The 7500-nt window shown below is 31.8% G+C and overlaps 1 protein-coding gene across 1 annotated transcript in view; it reads right to left on the reverse strand.

The window, feature by feature from the left end:
• LOC135200940 (protein bark beetle-like) overlaps positions 1-7500 on the reverse strand; it is a 129355-nt gene that overhangs the window by 91673 nt on the left and 30182 nt on the right.

The following is a 7500-nucleotide window of genomic DNA, read 5'->3' on the forward strand; positions in this document are numbered from 1 at the left end:
ATAATATATATAATAATAATTAATTATTATTATTATTATTATTATTATTATTATTATTATTATTATTATTATTATTATTATACTAATAAAATAATAATAACAACTGCACTAATTTGAATTTTGTGGATCGTAGGGTATGGTTGGTTATTTTTAGATTTTGCTAGAAATTGTTGATGTAAGTTTAATAATAATAATAATAATAATAATAATAATAATAATAAAATAATAATAATAATAATAATAATAATAATAATAATCTTTGAAATGTATGAATCGTAGGAAACTGTGGATTTACTTTTGTGAATTAACGATTTAGTGTTATTGGTAATAATAATAATAATAATAATAATAATAATAATAATAATAATAATAATAATAATAATAATAATAATAATATATGCATAAATAACAAAATCAAGTGTGTTTATCACCCACGCAATAAGCAAAACCCTACAATGTTGTCCAAAAGGAGAAACCGCTCGAATCCTATAGTCTCCCAGCCAAAGCAATAACCAATGCAACCCTACTACTTTAATAGCGTCGGATTTCTTCTTATAAATATAAATATATATAAGGCTTCGTGGCCATTACATCAGGGTTGAGAGAGGAGAGAGAGAGAGAGAGAGAGAGAGAGAGGTAAACACACAGATCGATATGGTGATGTGTAAAGTGTAGCGTTTCTATTGATGGTGCTATCAATCACAATTATGCACTATGGTTTAAAAAAAGGGCGTGGTTTTATATCATTAGCTTATATTTGTGTATTTACTTCTTTCTTGTTATTGTGTTTTATTTTCATGTAGAATTGGCGTTTTGGTACGATTAAAAACAATTATTTCATTATTTATAAATATGTTTGTACTTTTCCAAAGAACTTGGTCGAGATGGCGTGTAGTACTTGAAGCTGAACCTAGGGAAACCGTTTCCATAGGCTTTAAAATAAGTTTTCGAAGTAAGTAATTGCATATTTACGTAAGTGTACCTTGTAAACATTGAGTTAAGGTGTTTATATATAAATATAAATAAATAAATATATATATAATATAGATTAATAATTTTTTTAGATGTCTGATTCAAAATTTTTATTTTAAAATTTTCCCTAGCAGGACGAAAACAAAGCAGCGGTAAGCAGTCAATATTAGGAAATTATACGCTATATATATTCCATCACTACAAAGAACGGTATATACTTCTACCGTAAAACCGTGACGTCATTCGCTAACCGGGAGGAAATGACTCAACCCCTAAGCAGCTTATAAATATGTCCGGGTGATAAGCATTAAAGGTCAGTATTAAATTGAAACAATGAGGATTTTCGACTTAATCTTCATAGTTCACGTAGGTCTTCCTATCGCAGAGGGGATTATTCTGTCAGGATATCAGTATTAGGTTTCAAAATAAATAATATATATATATATATATATATAATTATATATATATATAATATATATATATTATATATATATGTTTATATAATTTATAACTCATTATCAGTAATTTGCCAATTTATTAAAACATCAACAAATCATTATATTTTATTTACTTTATTATTTCACGGAGTAATTAATTGATTTTTTCCGTGATTAACCCATTTATTTATCTATTCAATTCTTTCCATCTACTGATTTATTCTTCACCTATCTGCTCATTCTTCCTTTCATTCATTTTCTTTATTCATCCATTCATTTATTTATCAGTCAACCCATTTATTCAATCATTCTTTCATTATATATTCATTAATCTACGGGAGAGAGAGATAGTGTTTATTGAAATACCCAACACCCTCTCTCTCTCACTTCTCTCTCTCTCTCTCTCTCTCTCTCTCTCTCTCTCTCTCTCCCGTAGTTTCGATATTAAGGGCTACTATAATATACGTATATATATATGATATATATATATATATATATATATATATATATATATATATATATATATATATATATATATTGGTTGCTCCCTTCCCGGTATGGGACAGAGCTTCTTGAACAATGTCAAAATACAGAAGTTTGTCTAGGGGAGGCTGTGTGTGTGTGTGTGTGTGTGTGTGTGTGTGTGTGTGTGCGTGGTGTGTGTGTGTTTATAATCGGCTAAATATTTTTACCTTGTAGTTACCTTACTGCCTTTAAAGTTTATATAATTTTACCTTGAGTTATCGAGGGGGAGGCCCTTAAATAGTCAACTTATCATTTTACCTTAAATTTTATAAGGTTTTACCTTGCATTGTTTCAAGGGGATGCCCTTAAAAATAATTACCTGACTATTTTTTACCTTAAATTTTATAAAGTTTTACCTAAAATTATTTCAAGGGGAGGCCCTTAAATAATTCACTTACTAATTTTACCTTAAATTTTATAATGATTACCTTAAATGTTATAAGGCTTTACCTTAAATTGTCATGTTTTACATAATATTATTTAAGGGGGAGGATTACCTTCAATTTTATAAGGTTTTACCTTTAATTATTTCAGGGGGAGGACCCTTGTATGTAACATTTACCTTTACAGTTACCTTGCAGATATATTCTATATAACGTACCTACAATAATTCTCTCTCTCTCTCTCTCTCTCTCTCTCTCTCTCTCTCTCTCTCTCTCTCTCTCTCATAAATAAAATCTATTCAGTCAGATGAAAACTCAGTTTAGGCTAGATTATTTTGCCTTCAAATAAATAAAAAAATTGCATTACATTTTTCAGTTTATCATTATTATTATTATTATTATTATTATTATTATTATTATTATTATTATTATTATTATTATTATTATTATTATTATAAGATGACCCTCTTTGAGTCAAACTCCACTGAAAAGAATGACACTGATTATCTTTATTATTATTATTATTATTATTATTATTATTATTATTATTATTATTATTATTATTATTATTATTATTATTATTAAGACACAGACAGTATTTAGCCATTAATAAATAACTAAAAGCAAGAACACGAAGTTATTGACCACTGAATAACCTCAGTGAGGAACATGGGAACAGAACATTACGTACTTTTGGAGACGAACCTTAAGAATCATTTGAACCTATCAACGAAACCAAAGTGATTAAAAAATATATAACACTCCATTTATTCTTTCTTTTTTCCAATCTACTTTCATTTTTTCTTTTCTGGGGTCGAATTAAATATTTCCTTATTTCCCTTTTCCATTTACTTTCATTTTCTTCTTCTCAAGGGAATTTTTTTTTTTCGCGAAATTAAGGTAACCACTTTCATTCGCGGTGAAGGCGGTGAAGGACTGTGGAAACGCATGCGCATGCGCTTACGTAACTAATTGCCAGCAATTAGTTTTAAAAGAGTAGTGCTATTATAACTAGTGCTCTCGGACTGCTTTTGCGGGCTTGTGGGTGAAAAGTGCGTGTGCGTATGCAAATGTGGTGTGCACTGCATTGCATACATTGTATCCAATGTGCATATACGTGCTTATCCAATAATGTCTGGGTAAATGTATTATTATTATTATTATTATTATTATTATTATTATTATTATGGAACAAGACTACCAAACGGGCCACTTGCTTGGAATTATTATCATCATCATCATCATCATCATCATCATCATCATCATCATCATCATCATCATTATTATTATTATTATTATTATTATTATTATTATTATTATTATGGAACAAGCCTACCTAAGGGGCCACTGACTTGAAATTCAAGCTTCCAAAGAATATTATGGTGCTCATTTGAAAGAAGTAACAGAACGTAATAGGAAATACAGAAAGAGATCACTTATTGAAAAAAAAATTTAACAAATAATTAAATAAATAAGCATATAAAAATATAAGTAAATTAATTCAATACAAAGAGAATTGTAAATAAGGTTAAGGAAGGGTCTCACGGAGACCTCATCTTCTCGTTAACATTAGTAGCCCCTCTGTCATCAACGCATATATACTTATCAACGTATTTCTTATCGGCGTAACTGTGTCGGCCCGATAAGATAATGATATGCCAGGCTACACGCAGACTCTCCTCTAAAGTAGGGTAGGGGAGAAACTTTCTCTTTTGTCTTCATTGAAACAAGTTTTTAATTTTAAAAAATTGTTTTATGGTTAATAAATATGAACCAGGATCATTTTTGCGAGAATTTTACGCTTAAATGATTCAGTTTTTGTTCTCTTTAAGTTATTGCGTAAATACTTATATAGCCTGCCGTCATTTAAAAAGTTAATTAAACGATATAAAAAGTAAAAATTCTATTTAAACAGCTAATGATTTAAAAAGTAATAATTCTGTTTAAAAAGTCAGTCATTTAAAACGTAGAATTTCGATTTAAACAGCTTATCATTTAAAAAGTGAAAAATTATATTTAAACAGTTCATGATTTAAAAAGTAAAAATTCTATTTTAACAGGTTATGATTTAAAAATTAATATTCGATTGAAACAGTTAATGATTTAAAAAGGAAAAATTCTACTTAAACAGATAATGATTTAAAAATGTAAAATATTCAATTTAAACAGTTAATGATTTAAAAGTAAAATTTCTACTTAAACAGTTAATGATTTGAAAAGTAAAAATTCTATTTAAACATTTAATGATTTAAAAATGTATAATATTAAATTTAAAAAGTTAATGATTTAAAAAGTAAAATTTCTACTTAAACAGTTAATGATATGAAAAGTCAAAATTCGACTTAAACATTTAATGATTTAAACGGTAGTAATCCGATTTAAAACAGCGAATGATTTAAAAAGTGAATAATATGATTTTTACATTTATCAGAGTCGCGATTTAAAAATGTAATATGATTTAAAAACTTAATAACACGATTTAAAATGCTAATAATAATTAACCAGCAATAATAGTCATATGAGTCAAGATGTTACTTAAGCCCTTTTTATCCTAATTTGCGTAAATGCAGTTCCGTGAAGTGCCCTCTAGTCACCCCTCCCCCTCTTCCAACGATGTTGGGGAAACTGCACCCCTGCCCCGCCCCGCCCCCCAACCCCCCGCAACGACACTTTTAGAGCGTACCTTAAGCATGTGCGATATTAGCCGGGCGTTAATGACGGGCGCTTTCGCTAGACATTGGCCCTGGGCGCTAATTGTCAAAGTTTTAATTGACTTTATACGAATTCCGTTTGTCACCTTTATTGCCTCTCGGTGCTGGAAAGCAGCAGTTCCGGTTTCACCACGCGGCTTTCTTCGAGGATCTGGAATCGTCTGGAATGGCGTGATTCCCGAAATTCGGTGGCGGAGATCTCTGGGGGGAGGCGGGGGGGGGGGGGGAGGTAATCCTTCACGGAAGGTGTAGTTGGAGCAGCTGCGTATATTTCATATTGGACAAAATATTCAAGATGTGCTCACTGTAAAAGAGAGAGAGAGAGAGAGAGAGAGAGAGAGAGAGAGAAATTTGAGACGAAGTCTAGTAGTTGTTGTTAAGCATATAATCTTGAGAGAGAGAGAGAGAGAGAGAGAGAGAGAGAGAGAGAGAGAGTAGATGTTGTCAGGTAGCTATATAGTTTTTAGTGAGAGAGAGAGAGAGAGAGAGAGAAAAGTTTGAGACGAAATCTAGTAATTGTTGTCAAGCATATAAGCTTGAGAGAGTAGGAGGGGAGAGAGAGAACTTACCTTACCTTACAGACCTTACATCTTGTTCGGGTTGCCCAGGTCCCTCAGTGTGAGGCACCTCTAATGTCTACCAGAGAGTTGCTAGTGCATCTTCCGGTATATTTTGCATCTTCCAATCTGGGATGGTCTGGGATGCAGCTTAGATATTTGTCGAACTTATTCTTCAACACATCTACGCTCACTCCTGATATATTCCTCAGATGAGCTGGCAACGATTGAATAGACGCTGCATTGTCGATGCTGTTGCGTAGTGGATTAATGTCTTGTGTGCTTTCCTTATTTTTCCTGGTATAGTTTTGGGCACTATAATCTACCTCTGCTTGCTTCTTTAGATATTTTTTTTAGCTCCATGATGTTTTCGGCAATTCCTTCTATCTGTTTCCATGCCTGAATTATCATGTAACGTTCTCTTCTCCTTTCTAGACTATATAATTTTAAGGATTGTAGTCTTTCCCAGTAGTCAAGATCCTTAACTTCTTCTATTCTAGCTGTAAAGGACCTTTGTACACTCTATATTTGTGCAATATCCTTTTGGTAGTGTGGGTACCATATCATATTGCAATATTCAAGTGGACTACGAACATACGTTTTATAAAGCATAATCATGTGTTCAGCTTTTCTTGTTTTGAAGTGCCGTAACAACATTCCCATTTTTGCTTTACATTTTGCCAATAGAATTGCTATTTGATCATTGCATAACATGTTCCTATTCAACATCACACCAAGTTCTTTAGCTGCTTCCTTATTTGTGATTGTCTTATTATTAGGTCCCCTATATGCATATAGCTTTCATTCTCTGTCTCCATAATTTATTGATTCAAAATTATCAGAGTTAAATACCATCCTATTTACCTCTGCCCAATCATATACTTTGTTAAGGTCTCTTTGTAGCGCTTTCCTATCTTCATCACAAGTAATTTCTCTACTTATTCTCGTGTCATCGGCGAAACTACTCACTACTGAGTCCTTAACATTACTGTCTATGCCTGCAATCATAATAACAAACAGTAATGCAGCTAACACCGTACCTTGTGGCACACCGGATATTACCTTAGCTTCATCCGATTTCTCATCGTTTGCAATAACTATCTGTTTTCTGTTGTGTAAAAATTCTTTTAACCATCTTCCTACTTTGTCCACTATATTATGTTTTCTAATTTTCTTCGCTAATATATTATGATCTACCTTGTCAAAAGCTTTTGCAAAGTCTAGATAAACCACATCTGTTTTATTTCCGTTTTTCATATTATTGTATATGATCTCACGGTGGACTAACAGTTGGGTTTGTGTACTTTTTCTGGGTACAAAACCATGTTGTCCTATATTAAACAAATTATTTTTTTTATTAAATGTTTCATAATATTTTTCTTCATTACCCTTTCATACACTTTCATAATATGTGATGTTAGACTCACAGGCCTATAATTACTTGCCTCTAGTCTTGATCCACTTTTGAAAGTAGGGGTAATGCTAATTTGTGCTCATCATAAATCTTGCCTGTATCTACACTTTGTCTTAATAATATTGCAAGTGGCTTTGCGATAGAATGAACTACTTTCTTTAACAAAATAACAGGGACACCATCAGGCCCAGGTGCAGCTCCATTTTTAATTTCATTAATAGCCTGCACAATATCAGCTTCATTAATATCTATGTCTGATAAATATTCACTTTTTTCATCCCTTATTTCTGTTATCATTATCTTCATTATCAATTCTAGGGGTGAATTCTCTCTTATATCTTTCTGCCAATATGTTGCCAGGTAACTAGATCATTTTTAGAGAGAGAGAGAGAGAGAGAGAGAGAGAGAGAGAGAATCTGACAAAGTCTCCCCAACCCCACATCAACCCACCTATCCCCTCACCCCAAAACCCCGGCGGTGGAGATACGTTCCGGTGAGCAC

The sequence above is a fragment of the Macrobrachium nipponense genome, chromosome 27 (genome assembly GCF_015104395.2).
Source record: "Macrobrachium nipponense isolate FS-2020 chromosome 27, ASM1510439v2, whole genome shotgun sequence".
Classification (NCBI taxonomy): domain Eukaryota; kingdom Metazoa; phylum Arthropoda; class Malacostraca; order Decapoda; family Palaemonidae; genus Macrobrachium; species Macrobrachium nipponense.